This window comes from Zonotrichia albicollis, chromosome 21, assembly GCF_047830755.1.
Source record: "Zonotrichia albicollis isolate bZonAlb1 chromosome 21, bZonAlb1.hap1, whole genome shotgun sequence".
NCBI classification, from domain to species: Eukaryota; Metazoa; Chordata; class Aves; order Passeriformes; family Passerellidae; genus Zonotrichia; species Zonotrichia albicollis.
Genome location: NC_133839.1, coordinates 8,344,765 through 8,361,343, shown reverse-complemented (window position 1 = coordinate 8,361,343; position 16,579 = coordinate 8,344,765). Strand labels below are relative to the sequence as shown.

General features: G+C 43.3%; 1 protein-coding gene across 1 annotated transcript in view; it reads right to left on the bottom strand.

Annotated features, from left to right (window-relative positions):
* The window catches only part of CFAP77 (cilia and flagella associated protein 77), a 59,049-nt gene that overhangs the window by 41,550 nt on the left and 920 nt on the right, over positions 1–16,579 (bottom strand). The window lies entirely within an intron of this gene.

The window sequence follows — 16,579 nt, the reverse complement described above, 5'->3', positions numbered from 1 at the left end:
ATGGAAAAACGAACCCTGATAATTTATTACACCCCTAAAGTCACAAGAATGTACCCATAAATTACTTTTTTGGAGGGGGAGGGAAGTGGTACCACTGTAGTCCATTCTGCACAACCTACTTATTAGTATCATAATTTATTATTATTATGCCCTGCTGCAAATAGAGAGGCAGATAAAACTCAAATCTATTAAAAAAACCGCTCCACTTTCTCTGAGCCACTGAGGGACACCATTCCAAAGGAAATGAGATAAATTACTAAGACAAATGGATGGGTCTTGCATTAGAGCACGTAGCTTGTATATATGCAAGAGCAGGAGGATAATTCAGGCAAAAAAAAAAGAGTCATGTTAAGTTTTACCATTCAGGATTCAACACAGAGGGACTGGGATAACATCAAGTGGTCAATTAAATGTTTCTAATGTATAGATTTTTTTTTCTCCCCCAAGATCCTATGTGTTCACTTGGAATGAATTTGCAAAGCTGAAATAACTGCTCTGCTTCTATTGCAAATGTACCTGGATCAGCATGTATTTAAAAATATGCTTTATCCAGCTATTGTGAGGAAGCAGGCACTGTAGTGATAAGCCTGAAATTACATTGATAATATATATATGTAAAAATAGATATATCCAAGTGGTGCTGATCAATTACAAAGCTGATTTGAATTTAAGGTTGGTGAAAGATTGGTTTAGATTCCCAAAAGGGGAAAATGGCAGAACCAAAGGTGCCTTTATCAAATTCGCCACGTGCCTCTGCTAATGGGTCAAGAGGAATTTTTGTTCTATTTTTCCTTCTCTTCATTTCTTTCTGGAGCAGCAGTTTTTAATGCTGTCCTCCCCTTTCCTGCCACATGGATGGATTAGCAGAAATTATAATTGTTTTGGGAGGTTATTGCTCAATTGCCCTCTTCAGGACATGGTTATTGCAAAGTCAGGATGGGTTTGGTGTTCTTGGCCATAATCACTGGGCTATAATACAGCCCTGGTTTTGGAAGCTGCTACTCCAGAATGGGTTTGGGTACAAAACTGCCAAGTTTGAGAAAAAACCTGGCAGCAACCACAGCCAATTTGTGGTTTTCACTTTAATTCTTTTTAAAAATATAGCCACTATGTATGTGATACAAATTCATCTGGACTTTCCCTAAGTAGTGTTCACTCTTCATATTGATGGTGATACTTGAAGTGAAAAATGGAAGTATATAAAATTATTTCCTTTCTGAGCTAAAAGGTACATGAAATACACTCATAAAGCTACATTTGACACTGCTCTAGATTTGTGCTTGAACACTTTTGCTCCTGCAACTTTATCTAATTGTTTATGTAAGATCATGAGAGCAGGGAAGGCAGGAATTTGTTCCACCTTCATTTGAACGTCAGTTGGCAAATCCAACAATTGCAGCTTTTGCTTTTGGCCCTTTGCTCAGATCCAAGGTATCAAACTTCCCAGGGAAAGCTGAATTTCCACTCTTCAAATAGCATGCTGTTGGTATTTCATTCAGATGTGGCACCTACCTCTAGCAAAGTGCAGGGCCACTGCTTGGGCTCTTTTGTCAGTTTTTCATCCCACTTTTGCCCTTTCCACAGGGAAATATTCCATCTGCATGGCCTGGCAGTTTCTAGTATTTAGTTTGGTAGTTGGTTACCTTCCTCCTGAGGTTCTGGCACTGCCCATTTACAAGCAGGTTACTGTTAAAGCCAAGTTTCCAAGCCACTATTCCCTCTCCAAAAGGAAAGAGGGTGAAAGGAGCCTAAGCAGAGCAGGGGCAGTGAAATTTTAAAGTATTATGACACACATACATTTAATATTACATCACATGTAAGGGAACAAGCACATATGATTGCAATATTATATGACAAATACAGGTGCTACGACGTTAAATTTAGTGCCTTGTGATTGATGATCCTTTGTTTCCAGGTTTTCCTCTCTGTATATATTATTTCTGTAGGATAAGCATCTTACCAGCTGGAAGAAACATACAACTTTTTTATTTTCTAGCATGTAATTTCTGTTTGATTCACAGCTAATAAATAGGTCATCTTGTACTTTTGAAATGCCAACATGCAGTAATTCAGTGAAATAGAGACTCTACATTAAAAAGCTGTCAACCCCAGTGCAATTTTCCTGCACCCTACGCTCTGGAAAGATACCTTGTCACTCATGGTTCAGCTCTGTTTTCCTGAAATATCTCTTCTTCTGCATAAATAATGAATATAGTTGCATGAAAATATCTGGCACAATGTCTGTTCTTCCTCCCACTCTAAGGAGCTGCAGCACAGCCTCTGTATTTATTGGTTGATCTTCCCAACAAATCTTGCTGAAATCACAGGGGTGGTAATAGCGTGGCCCCCTCCCAGGTGTTCTCTGTGCTAAACCCATCCTGCCCTCCTGCCTCAAGGCAGGCAACTCCTGCCTTCAAAAAACACTTTGCTGTTTAATTCTTCTCAAAATATAAAGGCTACAACAGCACAGAGTAATTTAAAACACTTATTTGCTTTCAAGCTCTTTCCATTTCTAATGTGTCACGCAGGTCTCACACAGGAAAATATCAGCCTGAAGCAGATCCCAATTAGGAGTTTTTAAAATTAATTCTGTTCTTTAAAAAAGCTTGCTATAAATCCCACCAGATTACTAAGCCTGTCTTCTAATTCATCTGATCTGAAAACACACAATTTACTGGTTTTTATGGCTTTCTGCTGGTAGCTCATTAGAGGTGACACAAGGATGGCAAAAGCTGCTTCTGAAACTCTGATTTCCACCACAAACATTGGAACTGGGCTGCCCTGTTTGCTCATTCAAGGAGCCCTCTAATTTTCCATTCTGATCTGTAAAATCATGGTGCATCCAAGGGATCTCACTTCCTGAGACAGGGAAATCTCTGCAGCGCTGATTTCCCAGTCCCAGGGTCTTTACAACTCACCCCCAGAGCACACAGACAAAATCTGAAGGCAGAGATTGAATCCTGCAGGTGTTGCTCACATGAATGCTTCCCCCTGATCCCCAGCTCGATAATGTGATGTGAGGCAGGGGCAATGCTGTTTGAAACTGGATCAGCTCAAACCATGAAAAATTTGGCAGTGCCTTTTGTGGGCTTGAATCGACACAAAGTTGGAACTTGCAGAAAGTCAACCCTTGAAAGTGGGGAAAGCAGGGTGTGCTAAACCCCTGGGAGCCAGGTTTTACAGAGGATAAAGCTGCTGAATCCTCACAGTGAGGTCCAAAAGTAATTTAAATCTCTTCCCCTCTCCCCCTGCTCCCAATTTCCCCGTCCCAGTTGTTGTGAGATGCATCAGCTGAGAAGGAAAGTTGGAAAGTGACACTAATAAGGAGGGCTCAGACGCACTAAGAGTATTAAAAGGTTAGGTCATGGTGTGTTCTATTAAATAGAATATTAATTGAATTCTTGACATCTGAGGTGAACTGTGACATGCTCATGGGATAAATATTGCATTTAACAGAGCATCATGACCTAAAGCTGTAAATACTATTGAGCATCAGTGCCAATCCTTCACAATAGATCTTAGCCCCAGTCCTCAGGGTACGGATGCTCCCTTGGAGCTCCCTTTGGAAGCTTGAGCTTAAAACCAGCTCTCGCATTTCTTCTTTCTGGTCTCAGTTAAGTCTGAAATTGCTTCTTCCATCTCAAGGCTACACTCTGCCTCAAAGCTGTGGTTACAGACTCCTGATACAAAGCCAGAACTGGATGTTTCAAATGCCACGTGCTACATGGTGCAAGAAAGGTAAAAGAAAATTTCTCCATTTCCACCCCCACGCCATAAAGAAGATTAAAACATTACAAAGACCAATTAAAAATAGGGAATCTCACAGCAACATTTTCATTAACCCTCCCTGGTTCTACTTTCTGTCTCATTAGTCATCACAGGGAGAGGAAGGATCATTTTAATTAGCAGCATTGTAAAGCTTTATTTAAGGCAACTGCCCCTCCTGCTGCTCTCTGGATTACCCTGACGGCTTATAAATACAATACCAAATCATTACCAGCCAAAAACAACGCTGCTGAAGGGCTTGGAAGAAAGAAGATCCACTATGGTCAATGTTTAGGACTCTTTAACAATGTCCTTTCTCCTTATTCAGGCATAATTCAAGCGTAATATTGGGCTTTACAAAACAACTCAATATCCTCTTACAGCAAAGTCCTTTCTAGTTGAGGATACCATGTGTTCAACTCTCTTCCCCTTTGTTTTCAGGGCAGGGAAAGCACAGAACCACATCTGATAGGATAGACGTGGTAGATACGATCACAGCTTTTCCAGCATCCCAATTTAGAATTACTTGTTAAATTCCAAAATTAAAGGGACTGTGGGATGCTGACAGCCTTGCAGGAGGGGGTGAGCAAGGAGACCCCAGCTGGAGGAGGCTGGGGGAGTGTTTTAGAAAAGAGGATTTTGAGAGTTTAGGAGGAAAACAAAGAGAGAGCCCACACTTAATAGAAAGGAAATTGCTTTTTCCAGTTATCGCTTGCTGAATTTCATGTTTTTGTAGAAATTGACCCAATGGGTCTGCTCTTTAAGAAACCCTCAGCCAGCATTTCCAGCCAGCAGTTTCCACATCTGAGGGTGCATATCCTGAAGAGCTCATTTGCTCTCCCCCACACCCACAAAGGTGTGAGTGACCCCACTAACAGTGCTCATTTTTATTTTCAAACAAGTTGGAGCCACCACATTGCAGTCAGGGATTTGATGCAGCCCAAGATCTCTCAGACAGGAAAACATCCCATTTCTTAAGATGTGAGCTGCACAAAATGTCCTCCTCCACGACTCTGTTAGGGTTATTAGGATTCCATTAGGATTATTAGGATTCACCATTTAGATCTGTGGCCTACTTTCCCTGACCTGAATATTTAACTGTGGATTCTTCATTACACCTGGGTCCTGCAACCTCTAATTGTTCATCACTGTCCAGCCAAGGCAGCTCAGTCCTTCCCTTGGAACACCCCATTAGGTACATGTGGGAGTTTCAGTGCTGAGAATACTCTGTGGTGGAGCATTTATGGTGGGGTCACAGTCAGGATTTGATTTTTCAAAGTCAGAGCATCACACAGCTGAATTTAGTTGAAATTTGAGGTATTTTTGAGGTACTTTCTTTGCTGTGGTAAAGCAGAGTAAAGTTAATACATCTTTGCATTAAGGTGTATCAGTCACCAAATTCTTCCACTTTATTGCTTGACATGACAAAAATAAAATCAGACCAGATGACAAAAACTCTTTAACCCTGAAGTGTGAAAGCACAAAGTGCACTTCATCTGCCCTGAAAACAAACTCACCCTGACTTCAGCTGAGCACAATGTGGAGATAATACTGGCTTCTTCAAAAGCCATGTCTGTTCCTTCACAAAGGTTTAGAAATTATTCGGAGTGCTTGATGTTACCTATGTGAACTATTTTAAGTAATAACCAAAAGGGAGACAGTAATGATGCATCCCTGAATGATTAATGCCTTGCTGTATGGAGTTTTTTTCATATCAAGGTCTGGATCTGTGGAGGGACAGGTGATGTCTTTTACGGAAGTAACTGATGTCAGACTGTCACAAATACACATTGAAATATTTAAAGAAAGAGAAGGGAGGGAACTGCAGTTCCAGTTTGGGACTGACCAGGGTCTCAGCCAGGCTGAGCAGTCACTCCTGAGCTCCTGCCACCCAAACTCATCTCCCAAGCTGGGGGAGCCCTGCAGAGGCCACAGCACTGCCAGGAGAGCTGCAGCCCCCAGAGATCACAGATGCTAAACTCACTCACAACCAGACAGTGAAAAACAGTCAGAGTAGCAGCAATTGTAAAAGTTTATATAGGAGCTGCTTTGTTTCCTATTTATAGCTGCACTGTATTTTTCTTGTAATACATTTTTAATGACTTATAAGGCCTAGTTATTTATTCTCCTGAAGCCAAATACTTTCTCTACCCTGCTGATGCTCAGAGGAGCTCTGTGGGGATGGCCCCAGGCTGGGGGGACCCTGCCTGGCCCTGGGGACCCCCAAAGCACCCAAGGCACCCCCAGCATGCAGCTCCCCATTGCCTCTCTGCACAGGGACTGCCTGTGAGAGCCCTCCTTGGGCCACAATATTTTCAAATTGCTGATTATTCTATCTGCACACAAGGGAGTCTGTTTTTATGGTTGTTTTGCTTTACATTTCTTAATCCAAAATTAACTTTACTTTAAAAACAAAACAACCCCAAACCTGTAGTGCCTCACATGCAGTGGTCTCTTCCATCTGGGTGTTGAAAAGTTGAGTATGAACAAGAGACCAAAAAAAGCACTTTGAAATGGCAGCTTTTAGGACAAAATATAATTAATCTGCAAAACCAGCATCCATCCCTAAGCACAAATGCTGATTGCCTCATGATGAGTCTAACCAGAATGGTATTAACTCTACTGTTCTTTCTAAATTGTTATATACCCAATATTTTCTTCTGACTCTTCTTCATATTAGATTAATAACTATGTAATCACTTCATTAGTTTATTTAGATTATGTTATTTTAGGAAATTATTGTTTAGATCAGCCTTGTCCTTCCCATCTCTCCGTGCCATCCCAGAATTAAGTGATATCTGAGGAAACCAATTAATTGCAGCTCAACCACTGTAATGGGGTCTGTTCTGCAGTGTGGCAATGTCTAATGGAGTTTTAATTTCCCCTTGGTGAGTCAACATTTGCTTAAAGAGAGAAAACTCTTAGAGCAAAACACTGCCTGTAACACACACAGCTCCTTCCATGTTTGTGGGGATGAACATTTTGGGGCTGCTGCTTTTTGGGGGATAAAATTCACAGAGAAAACTCTTAGAGCAAAACACTGCCTGTAACACACACAGCGCCTTCCATGTTTGTGGGGATGAACATTTTGGGGCTGCTGCTGCTGATTTTTGGGGGGTAAAATTCACAGAGAAAACTCTCTTAGAGCAAAACACTGCGTATAACACACACAGCTCCTTCCATGTCTGTGGGGCTGAACATTTTGGGGCTGCTGCTTTTTGGGGGATAAAATTCACAGAGAAAACTCTTAGAGCAAAACACTGCCTGAAATATGAACAGCTCTTTCCATGTTTATGGGGCTGAACATTTTGGGGCTGCTGCTGCTTTTTTGGGGGATAAAATTCACAGAGAAAACTCTTAGAGCAAAACACTGCCTGAAACACACACAGTTCCTTCCACATCTATGGGGCTGAACATTTTGGTTTTTTGGGGGTAAAATTCACAGAGAAAAAACTCTTAGAGCAAAACACTGCCTGAAATATGAACAGCTCCTTCCATGTCTGTGGGGTTGAACATTTTGAGGCAGCTGCTGCTGATTTTTGGGGGGTAAAATTCACAGAGAAAACTCTTAGAGCAAAACACTGCCTGTAACACACACAGCTCTTTCCATGTTTGTGGGGCTGAACATTTTGGGGCTGCTGCTGCTTTTTTGGGGGATAAAATTCACAGAGAAAAACCTCTTAGAGCAAAACACTGCCTGAAGCATACACAGCTCCTTCCACATCTATGGGGCTGAACATTTTGGTTTTTTGGGGGTAAAATTCACAGAGAAAAAACTCTTAGAGCAAAACACTGCCTGAAGCACACACAGCTCCTTTGACATCTATAGGGCTGAACATTTTGGGGCTGCTGCTGCTTTTTTGGGGTAAAATTCCCAGAAGGGCAAAGCTGAACAACAATTCCCACCAGAGGCTGAGGACATGGACGATATTCAGCCCAATCCCACACAGCTCTCAGGCTGCACCTCCCAACCCTGCAGGGTCCTGGGGGCTAAAATGAATTTGTCACCCAGTGAAGCTTTGACAGCCCTTTTTAATGCATGGTGTTCCTCAGGCAATATCCATTTAAGGGTCCTGGGCCCTCACTCTGCAGTGGCACAGCCAGCCCTGGCCATAGAATCTCTTTGTGCTGGGGGGGCTGTCAGACACAAACCCTCATCCCCAAGGATCCTGCTGTGACACACATGGGACAGCACAACTTACAATGAGATTTTTCCATTAATTGGCTTGTTCAGAGTATTTAGTACTGCCAGAAGTTAAATTTGGGTACTTAGAGCCCTTTGAAATGCCCCTGGACCCTCCCTCTCTCAAGCCCTGAGCCCCTTCCCCAACCTCCAATGTTGTTTTGCTTGGCAAAATCTGAAAAAACTTCTAAAGTCAGCCTGGTCTGCCTTCCCCAGTTATTTGAGAGCTTAAAAGGTTTGAAACAAAGCTATATTATGATGCAACCAAATTCAGCAGCATCTGATTAACAAAAAGGAGGCCACAGCTACCTGACAGCAGCTGGTGGTTATTTTTTATTTCTAAAACAAACTGATGGCCTCAAACATTCATACGTGTTTGGTTTTTTTGTTTGTTTGTTTGTTTAAATGTCTCGTTTCCTGGTTTGTTTTTCTCCTGCATCGTGCAGGGAAATAAAGTTTTGCAATTCTTCTTCTCATAATAAGTCTGTCCAAAAATGATGTCGCTCGTTGTGTTGAAAGATGGTTTCATTTTCTACTCAAAATTGGTATGAAAAATTTGCCTTGCCAAATGAACATTGTATACTGAACTTGTCAAATCCTCTCTCCTGACACAAATAAAAGATAACATTGGGTGGCAGCATGTAAAACAGCACTGACAAGACAGCTGGGATGGAAGCAAAGAAATGCATATTTTTCTCTTTCTCTCTTCCAGAGCAGGGAATGGGAAAGATCCAGGTGAGCGAATGCTGGCGTGTTACAACCAAAAATACATCATCTAAAGACTTAACAAGCCATTTCCAGGCAGCTTCTGAGATGAACATAAGCGATTCCATTTCTGATTAGCAAAATCATGACAAAAGCATCAACTTTTTTCCAAGCAGCCAAGAAAGCTGCTAAGTACGAAGAGTGGCTGAGTAAAAGGAGTATTCAGTTAAAAGTTCACAACTCTGCTGTGCAGGCTGGAAGGACTATTCCTACAACTGCAGAAAATTATTCTAAGTATATTTAAAAATAAATAAGGTAATGATAACACTTTCATTAGATCTGCAGTCTCTCCATGTAAGTGAATTGTTTTTTTCCTATTAAAATCGGTGATTGAAGGCTGTTAGCTATTTATCAGCCCCGAAATTACATTTCTCCTCTCCTCTTAAAAATCACAACAACTGCATAGTTAGTAACAAGAAAAGACTCCTAAAACTGCAGTTTTGGGGTGGGGGGGAGCAGGAATACAAGCATGAAACACAGATTGCACCTTCAAATCCCCCATGGCATCACGCTTCTTTGTTCTGCTAAGAAAAATTAACCTCAATCTCTGCTCAAGGTCCCCCGATTGATTATCATAGTCATTTAAATACTGTAATCTCATTTTCAGCATCAGGGAAAGGGAGCGAAAAGAAGAAAAAGAGAAAGAGGTGGGGAAGCGAGGGGGAGAGAAAGAGAAAACAGAATAAATTATCTGACAAAAGGAAAAAGGCCCTTTCTGCTTACGGAGCCTATTTCAGATCCTTCCACTTGATTGGAAAAGTTGATGAAGTTTAAATGAAGCAGAATTAGAGGCTCAGGCCACTGAGTATTGACAGGGGCCCATGGAAGAATGTGCAATTCAATAGGGCTGATTTCTGTGGAAAGCAGGGGAAAGGCCTAAATGGTATAATCTTCAATCAAATCTAACATCGACACTGACAAGGCAGGGTAATGAGATAGGCCAGATCAGGCATGTTGGTTAAAGAAATTAATCCCTCTCGCTGCACCAAGAGTTCAGCTTTGATGCCTATTGTACAGAGCCCCGTCCCAGCCTATCTAAATGCTAACTAACTGCCAGTGGGAGCTGGGACTGTGCTTTTCAGGGCTGGGGCTAAGCTGGGAACAATTTTAGCTGCCTGATTTTGGAGGCAGAGGTGGGATGGCACCGGGAGCAGAGCGGGGATGACAAATGCAGCCAGCCCCCCCGTGCAAGGAAAGTTGCATTTCTGCTTGTCTGAAGGCTTTAACACACTGTAATACGTGGTAATTAATGGAGTTACAGTCCTGATCATCCCACTGGAATCCCCTGGGAGCCACCAGGAGGGTGATGGAGACAGCAAATAAGTCGGGAAGTTGAAAAGCTGCAAACAAAGGGGCTCTTCTACCTGGGCGAGCAAGCCAAAGCTCCTGATTAAAACCAGTGTTATTTTTCAGGCTGGTTTGCTCTTTATGGAGCAATGCAAGGTTCACTGTGTTTGCTTTGAGGGTTTTTTATCCCCCCAGCCTGGGAGTTACGCTATTATTTTTAATCAGGTTTCACTTGTAAGATTTTTAGGCACAAACCTCGTGTTGGTTTGCTTAAACAAATCAAACTAGAGATATTTCCCTTGATATTGAAGTTTTCTTAAAGGCTGTTGCTGGAAATCTAGTAGTAGATCCCACTTGCATTTATCTTTGCTACTTCAAATAAATGTGAGAAAGTCAGTGTAATTTATTTTATCAAGTACAAATGGTGAAAAAAGAAAATATTCTCAGAAATGCAGGTTCTGTCTAATCTGTACAACGCGAGCAGCCAAGCAAGAACAAAACAATCCCTGCAAGATGACAAAAGCTTCTGAAATCCAATAATTAGGCATAAGAGCATCTCTAAGAATTTGCATGGAAAGCAATCTGCCCTTGGGGAAAGTGTGGCTAAAAACTCCCAAAAATCAGGAGCTGAAAACTCCCAAAAATCAGAAGCTGAAAACGCTGCTCTCTGTGCCTGCTCACAACTGCTCTCTTTGCTCTACATTCTGCACTCAAAAAAAGAGAATTATTGTGTGAAAGGTTTAAAAATAAAGAGTTTTTCACCTTTCACCAACTATTTGCCTGCCCAACGCCCTCCTGTCCAGCACTGTCCTCACTGAGCCCCCTCCAGCTTTACTCAGGGCACTTTGTGGTGCCCCTTCCAGAGAAGGAGAATTTTTGTTGGTGTTGGAGTGGGAAGCTGAGGTTGGAGAGGAAGGAGGGCAGAGATATTCCTGTGCTGTTACAAGTTTTAGCTGCTCCCTGGTGCTGCTGCTGGGTTTGGTGTCCCTGGAGCAAGGTTGGTGGGTTAAGGACACCTCAGTGGGATTTGGGGTATCCCTGACTTTCTCTGCGTTGTCTTCAATTTGAATTAGCCTGAAAATCATCTCTTGGCTTGGTGTGGTTTGGGGGCAGCACTAAAACAGGCAGTGGCTCTCCCCCAAAGTTTCTTAAATCTTTCAGAGAATAAAGCCCGAGTTTTAGGTTCATCATAAAAATTTATAGCCTGCAGCAGCTCTGGGTGCACTGTGAATGTATGGATGCATTTGTGACCCATTTCATTTTAGTTTTTTCCCTATCCTGCCTACATCCTCTCATCCTTTGGCTTAATTTTTGTTTTTACATCCCCACCAACTCGGGCAAGAGGCTGTACAAACATTCTCTACTCTGCCAGCACTGCTATTAGGGTCACAATGCAACAATTTGGTCTAACCATTATTATTGTGCTGGCTGACTTCAATAATGCACTTTTAAATCAAAGAGCCTTTGAAGCTTTATTTCCATTGTATTAGACAAATAAACATAGAAGATTTTCACAAACATAAAAGGCATTCACCTTGTAATGTTTCTGGGCTTATTAGTCTCACCAATTTGCATTGTTTTGTTCACATAAAGGATCAAAATGCCCTTTTGCTTGATTTTACATCCTGCCTGTGGATCTTGGGAGTGAGCAGCTCCCCAGGCCCGTGCTGCTGGGGCTGTCCCTCTGCCTGCTGAGTCACAGCTGGCACTTTGGAGCCTTCTGTTTCAGGAGGAAAAACCCACTACTTTCATTCGTGCAGAATGTTTACTTGCCTCTTGGAAACACCTTATTTATTTCAGCAGTGCCTGTGCAAAATATGGGAGGGCACTAAAGCTCATAAGGAGTTTAATTTTTAGTGTACCAAATAATTCATTTAAAATCTTAAATGAGTTCATGCTGAGAAGAAAACCCTTAGAAGTCAGAGCATTGGAAGAAAAGCTCAGAACCAAACCTAATGATTATTTGACTAACCAGCCCTTCATTAGTTTGTTTCTCTAATGAATTATTGAGGCACTGCAAAGCCATCTCAGAATACATTTTTAAAAGCACAACACTCAACTTAGATTGCAAAAATATAATAGTACTTGTGATATAATAATAACAGCAATAAGCACACAAAATGCTGCATAAACACTAATTAAACCTCAGTGTCCCCGAGCAGCAAGCACAGAAGGCAGGATGTTCAGCACATGCAGTGATTTGAGGTAAAGAGAATAATTAACACCAAATAAAACAACATTATTCCAAATACACCTCATGGTTCTTGCAGCTCTGTGAGAGATAGAAACTGAACTGTGCTTTCTGCAAATTTCCAATAAATGCATTGATCCCAAATAGCTGTGAGCAGGTTTGGGTTAGAGGAGGGAGCTGAGTTACTGAAATCATCAAAGCTAACACCTGAGGGGAGTCACCCAAACCGTGAGTTACCCCAGCACTTTGGCTGGGCTTGGTTCACATCCTGGCTGTGGCTGAAGCCCCAGGTCCCTTGAGGGAGCAGAGGGACCTCCCTGTGCTCTGAGGGTGCTCTGTGCAAAGAAAATTATTTTCCTCCTCTCAGTCCCATTCCTCACCCGTGCCCAGTTCACCTTGGCTCCTCCTCAGGCTGGTGCCAGAAGAGATAAAGGAGATGAGCGGATTTCGAGAGAATGTTAAAAAATAAAAACCCAAATCGCCCAGGAAGCTGAGGGTTAAAGGCTCAAAGATGAAGCACAGCATTCAGATGTAAAAGCCCTGTTGCAGCCATAGTCCAGGTCAATAATAAAAGCTTCAGAGTGATGGAAAACCTGCTCTGTCAGTAATTTCTATTCCAAGAGATATTTGTGATGATGCAGTTTACAGCTCAAAGTTGTAATATTGTTTTTCACACCATGTACTTGTCCAGCTTTGTCTCTTGCTTAATTACAACTTTTTCTTTTCTTTTTTTTCACTACATGCAAAATTTTAGTTTGACAAAATGGCCCACTTCCTTTTGTCGTGTCCATCCTATGGATCTTTCCAGAAATCAAAATGATTTTGCAACAATTGTCAGCAGTGCCTTGCTCTGTGACAGTCAGACAGCTCAGAAATACTTCATTGGGAGCTTAATAGGCACGAAAGGAAAAAGAAAAACGTGGTGGGTGATTTCTGCCTTTACTTGGTACCCACAGAGGGAATGGAGTCCCTTGGGTAACAGGGAGCCCAGGAAAAGCTCTTCTGTTCATCCCCTTCACCCACCAAAAAGTGCATTTCCCTCTCCTGGCCTGGCTAATCCTTCCTTTGCTGGCAATTCCAAAGCCAAGGCTATCAGTGTGCCAGTTCCCGTGGTTTTTGGTGCTTTTTTGATCGTGTATTCCTCCTCTGGAGATTGTAACTGCTGAAATTTTATTGCCTGAATCCTGTAGCTTCTGTTCAATCTCATTTGGAAAAAAAAAAAAGAAAAATTTCCAGCCCTCGAGGCTGTAGAGGAAAGCTTAGGAAAATGAACCCTAAATGCCCTGGCATTCAGACCAATAAAGACAGCCTGGCATCAGTTGTCATGTAAATAACAAGCTTGTAAAATAAACACTGCACATTCCAGCAGTTGTTTGTTAAATCTGCTTCTCCTGCAGACCTGGTGCCAGCCCTTCCTGGCCAGCAGAGCACCAGCACCATCCTCCTCCTCCTCCTCCTCCTCCTCCTCCTCCTCCTCTTCCTCAGAACTGCCACTTTGGGAACAACTTTTCCATGTTGGGAGCAGCAGCAGGGTCTCTGAAGATGATCCAGATGTTTCTCAGGGGTTTTCCTGGAGAGCAGTTCCTGCTCCCTACGTGGCCCCTGGCTCCACCTCGACAGGTAAGGGGGATGCTTTGGGGCTGGATTTCCCATTTACCTTCACACATTAAGGAAAGTAAATCCAACTCCTTGCTGGTGACAATGAACTTGGTCAGTGATATCTTGAACTTAATTATACAGAAGATATTAATCTAAATGTAATCAAACTTCTGTGGGTCTTTATTTCTGAAGTCTGTGTTGAGCTTTTCAAGGGTTAAGTGTGGTAAACTCTTATTTCCTGCCCAGAGCTGGTTTATTTTTGTAACACAGGAGTTTTCAGTAAGTTTGTACTGGAAAAGTGCTTGGCTAAGCCTTTTACTGGTGAAAACAGAACAAAAATGCTTTGCTCAGATTTTTACTGGCATCAGTAGATGAAATGCTCTCCTCAGTTTAATGCTGCCAGCAAATACATACTGATAACTAAATTAACTCCTTGATTAATTAAAACACAACATACATTCTAGCAGAGTAACAGAGCATTCATCCCTAGAAATGGTTATGTGAGAAGATGATGGTTTTATATGTCCACACATAAGATTGTGTGGACGGATCCTGTGGGGAGGCTGGGGCTGGGCAGAGCTGAGGCAGGAGGCTCAGCCTGGACAGGGCTCTTGTTTGGATGTGTGATACCATAATCAGAACATACATAAAATAACTCAAAGAGAAAGAAGGATGTCCTTTGGCTGCTGCAGAGTAGATTTGTCACACTTGCACTAGTGTTTTGGGGTCCAAGTGCTATCTGGAGGAGGATCAGGGATGAAGTGTCCCATCCATCTCCACTGGCCTCAGGTTTTTGTGCATTTGCTGCCCAGAGACCCTCCCTGGCAGCTGCTGGAGCTGTGTGCTCCTCATGCCCTCCCTCGGCTGCCAGCAGCACTCCTCCAAGCTGCACTTGGCTCCAAACCTTCTGTCCTTTTCTCCTAAACCATCTCTGTGTCCTTCAGGGCTGGGACTGGCTGCCCATCCTCTCCAGAGTCCCCAGGACTGTCCTGGGGAGGAGGAAATTCCAAGAGATGTTTGTGATTGCTGGGAGCAGGAGGAGGAGGAGGAGGAGGAGGAGGAGGAAGGGCAGTGTGGGAGGCAGAAGTTTGCTGCACAAACTCCAGCAGAACCCACCCTGAAGTGCAATTTCTGCTGGTTCCAAGAGTGAAAGCGTCCCTGTTATCACCCTGCTTACTCCATGCTCAGGATTGCAGCAGGTGGATGCAAATCTCCTCACATCCCTGCCAGCACAAACCCTCCTGCAAGGAAGCCTTGAGAAAACAGAAATAATCCAGAATACTGAAATTCAACACCACCTTTTCCTTCTAAAACTTGCTCCAAGTTTAGTTTCACTAGATTGCAGGAATACAGATCGTCTCTTAATTTATTAAAACATGAATTAAAAATTGCTCAGGATTCCCAGTGCCAGGATCCTCTGCAAGAGTTCTTCCCATCCAACTTCGGGGATCCAGAGAAAAGAAAGAAAGAAAGCAGAAGGTGTGGATTTGAGAAAGTGAGTTCTGATGTACAGCCTGCTTTTTTTCTCTGCCTGACAAAATCCCCCAACAGATTTTCAGAGCTACAAAATAATTAAACACTGCAAAGCGTCACATTTCCAGTGACACTCCAAATTCCCGAATTTTACCAACTCCCAAGCCTGCCGGTGCCAGTGCGATTACGGAGGGAACCCAAGAGCCGATAACCGGCTGGAAAGGCGAGGTTCAAGAGGAGAATCGAGGTTCGGGAGGCGGAATTGCGGCCGGGAAGGGCTCGGGGAGCTCTCGGGGCCCGTGAGGGAGCGCGGGCGGGCTCGGGGCTGGCTCGGTGCCGTTCCGCGAGCGCCATCCAGCGGCCGAGAGCGGCACTGCAGCGGCTGCCGGGACAGCCCGGCCGGGGCGGGGGGCGAGGAGCACGAACCGACTCAAGTGAAATGATTAAAGCTTTGTGAGCCGCACGCCCAGCTCAAATGGGAGTGGGAATAACGAAATGAGACGAGCCGGGAGTTTGGGAAGGGAGCAGTGATGGGGAAGATGAAACAGGAAAGCCTTATAAATATGATTGCCTGGCAAAAGATTTTGAGAATATAAGCGAGATTGAAATGAAAGCAAGCTTTGAGATCCCTCAGTTACTGAACAAATGGGAAACAATGGCATGGCTAGCTGAAGGTGATCCCCTTTTGATGGAACAACACCCTCTGCTTGCAGACAGGCCCAAGAGGCAGAGCAGACCCTACAGCTTGGCAGAAGGGGTCCAAAGAGGAGTTTGTAGGGTTTAAAATGTAACACAGTATGGGAGTGTAATGATTGTTATAGGCTGTATGTAAATGCTATAGGATTTGTATCTTGTACTAGATTGGTGAGTGAGAATCAGAATATTCAACACAGAGGAAGATTTATTGTATTGTAACGGGAACTTCTCTTTCTTGCCCTTTTACTCTCTTACCCTCTTATTCTCTTACCTTTTTTACTCCCTTACTCTCTTGCCCTCTTACCCTCTCTACCCCTCTCTTCTCTCAGTCCTGCTGCGAGCTGTGTCTGGCAGCTCCCAGCAGGGCCCTGCACCCAGGCCCTTTGCAATAAGCCACAATTTCCACGACCTGGCTGCAGACATCTCTCATCTCCATCCGTCCCGGTTGTCCCACCCCCACAACGCTCCTACCCCACAATGCTCCTACAGAACCTCCAGAGCAGGTTTAAAAATGTGAATTACAGATTCACTTAGGGTGGAAAAGACCCCCAAAATCATCGAGTACAACCTGTGACCCATCAGCACCTTGTCACCCAGAGCAGGGTGCGGAGTGCCAGGCG